We start from the raw sequence: 3,243 nt of genomic DNA, 5'->3' as shown, positions 1-3,243 counted from the left end.
CTGTATTATCTTTTTTTTTTTTCTTCTAGTCTGCCAGGTAATTGCAACCATAAAAGCTTTTGCATATTTACCACAGAAACATGTCTCTCCTGGAGGATGGGACTGTCATCAGGTAGAATATTTCATTTAATAAGCCTCTTCTGAGGTATAAACTAGGGTTGGGGATTTTTTTCTGGCCTCCTTCAAAGCAAAGGACAAGCAGATAAAAATCAGCTGCTGCAGTGCTACACTCTCAAAGTTCCTGTTCCTGTGAAAATTAACTCTTCCCAAGCTCAGAGCTCAGGTGGTCTTTGCCACCGTTATGTTTATGAAGTAGGAAAAGGGTCCTTCATAAAACTGTTACCAGTCCTCCCCATGTATAAGACAGATTTCTTTCCTATTTACAAACAGAGCATCTACCCTGCTTTTCTGTAACCCATCTGATGAGCTGTGGATGCTGCCAGGACTGATTTTCATTAAATCAGTCATGAAGAAGGATCGCATTTTCCCTCTCCGCCCCTGTTTCACAGAATTACAACAACAAAAACATGGCCTGAACATTTCTAAATTCGGCTGTCATCTAAAGACAAATTCCCTTTTTTCTTCCCCCGTATTTTTCCCCACCCCTGAGGTAGCAGTAGAATTGCTTTTCTCAGTCCTTGGGATGTTGAATCAAGCTGACTGGTACCAAAGAGAGGGGCTGAGGAGAACATCTACAGAGAGACTTTGTGTCTTGGAGTTAAGGTAGAGGGAGAGCACGACCTTCCAGGCGTTATGAAAAGAGGCTGCTTTGCTGAAACTATTCAACAGACTGAAGAGGGATATAGCTGGTTCACACATTTCACTTCGGGCATGCTCACGCAGAGGTCAGAACTCCATCCTAGCACATAACATACCCGTAGTTAAAAGCACTGTGAGTGAGAATCAAACAGGTCCTCAGTCCAACGCCAAATTACTGACAATACTCATTTATCTCTACCTGGAACAAAGCCAACAAGGAGCCAGCCAGAACCTCGCAAGCTCCACAGCCTGTGTTAAAACTACTCCTTGACAAAGCATCTTCTGCATCCATACAGTTTTCCTGTGGGCCAACCTTATTCTTGGAAAGTCCCTGGTTTCACATACGCGTAAAGACTGGAAGACACATCTGAAATATGGATTAATCATTTAGGTTAAGGTCTTTCTGAAACCAAGAACCTACTTGCATTGACTTGGAAAGGAAATGTGGACTCTCCAGATACATCTCCTCTTCTGGGATCAGTCCCAGAGAGAACAAAATACTGACAGAGGTGAAAGGCTTTCTAAATTGTAACTGGCAAAATTTTTTTTTTATAACATTTTATGGTTATTTACAAATTTACAATGGTTTTCAATGCAAGTAAACTCCAAGAGGTTAGGATACTATTTTTTCCGATCACCAACAAGCCATTCTAAGAGCCATCCCAGTTTCAGATTAAGGGATGGCTCTCATGCATTTACAGGAATGTAGGAAAATTCCCATAGGTAAAATACTTCTCCTAGTAATGTTACATGAGCCCAGTCTCTTACCTGTAATATCTGGATTGAAGGTAGGTAGAACACACAGCTTTAGACACATGGCTAGCTGAACCAAAGTCTATGACCTTGACCCTATATGGCTGTCGGGATGGGTCTACCAACATGATGTTCTCTGGTTTGAGATCAGCATGAATCAGTCCCAGGCTTTTCAGCTTCATTAGGGCAGTTGCTACCTGCTGGAGAATTGGTCGAATGTACTTAAGGGGCAAGGGACTGAATTTGTTTTGTTTTAGGAAATCATAGAGGTTCTGCTCCAACATTTCAAAGACCAAACATGTATGATTCTTGTGCTGGAAGCACTCATACGCACGGACGAAGTTGTAGTCATCCGCACTTTCTGTGCTCAGTCGAGCCAGGATGCTCACTTCAATCTGACCTTGCCGGGCATAGGAAGGATGGTTCTTTAGGATCTTGATGGCCACAATCTCATTAGTGCCACGTTTCCAGCATTTGACTACTTGTCCGAAGGTTCCACGGCCAAGAAACTCTAACACTTCATACGTGTTGGTCATGGAACAGAGCACCTCATGTTGCACCAGCTGGTAATCCCCTTCGCTGTTGGAGCCACTGTTTTTGGAGGTGGCCGTGGAGGTGGTGGCGGTGGCTACAGTGGCCCCACTGGCATTGTTCTGAATCATTGGTGGATGCTCTTCAATGATCTGCACGCTGCTTGTGTTCTCAATCTCCTCACTCTTGCGCTTAAGTCCACATTTTTGGTAGGTGTCCAGAAGGCTCACAGTGCTGCGACGCATCAGGTTGTGTGGCCCGCCCAGTGTTTGCCCAGACACTGCAACCACACCAGAAGTGCTGTTGGCGGATGTCACCACGATGTGCCCCGTGCTTGCTGGGAAGATGATGGTCTGTTCGTAAGGGATGCTCGGATTGGGGATCTGGAGGGAGGCGTTGACGGCTGCTGCGGCGGCTGCTTGGGAGGACTGCACGTTCTTGCTCTGGCTGTAGACTTTGCTGTGTGTGCCGTACCCAGTCATATCCCAGTTCGAACTCGGCTCCACTTTCAGTTTCTTCACGCTACAGAAGGCACTTGACTGAAGGGTGTGAGGAGAGAAAACTTGCACATGCGAGGCCATACCTGCAATACAACATCAGAGTGAAACCACAGTGTCAAGATGCCTTCCCTAGCTTTTTCATTTGTTCAGTGGCAGGAAAGGAAAACGGGATACAGACTTCAGATAGAACACATGCACACACACGCAAAAATCAAGTTCTTCCAGAAATATGTATTCAACAGAAATAATACTATGCTCTAAAATAAATCATTACCCCTGAACTGAACTATACTAACAACAACTAAGGTTCCTGCTCTCTTGCTCTCCCCCTTCTCATTTTTAATAACAGGAATGTAAATGTTATTTTTACCTCCTCTGCCTAAAGAGACTCCTATTCCCATTGTCTCCAGGAATATATCTAGCTCTCAGGAAGAACTCATGTCAAATACTGCGAAGTATTCTGCCTATGGAAGCCAAATCTCAAATCCTCAGGCTCATCCTATATTAAACAGTTTGGTGGATCTGACTTAAGCCGTCCGTTTATTCCCACAAAAACCACTGTGTAGTTTCTGGCCTGCAGAGAGCCAGGATGGGACCAGGACATGATACACCGTGACAAAATGGAGGTGCACAGACAAAATTGAGGAGCCAGGACAGAAGCAGCAGATGATGTTTCAGGTTGCTTGCCAAGTCAGCGTGT

The 3,243-nt window shown here is 44.8% G+C and overlaps 1 pseudogene across 1 annotated transcript; it reads right to left on the bottom strand.

Annotated features, from left to right (window-relative positions):
* Nucleotides 1-1,523: 1,523 nt before the first annotated feature.
* Nucleotides 1,524-2,624, bottom strand: LOC104162232 (annotated as a pseudogene). The gene has a single exon (XR_696457.1). The product of XR_696457.1 is annotated as a homeodomain-interacting protein kinase 2 pseudogene (transcript).
* Nucleotides 2,625-3,243: the final 619 nt, after the last annotated feature.

This window comes from Cariama cristata, unplaced genomic scaffold, assembly GCF_000690535.1.
Source record: "Cariama cristata isolate BGI_N322 unplaced genomic scaffold, ASM69053v1 scaffold26885, whole genome shotgun sequence".
Classification (NCBI taxonomy): Eukaryota; Metazoa; Chordata; class Aves; order Cariamiformes; family Cariamidae; genus Cariama; species Cariama cristata.
This window is presented reverse-complemented; position numbering and strand designations above follow the sequence as displayed.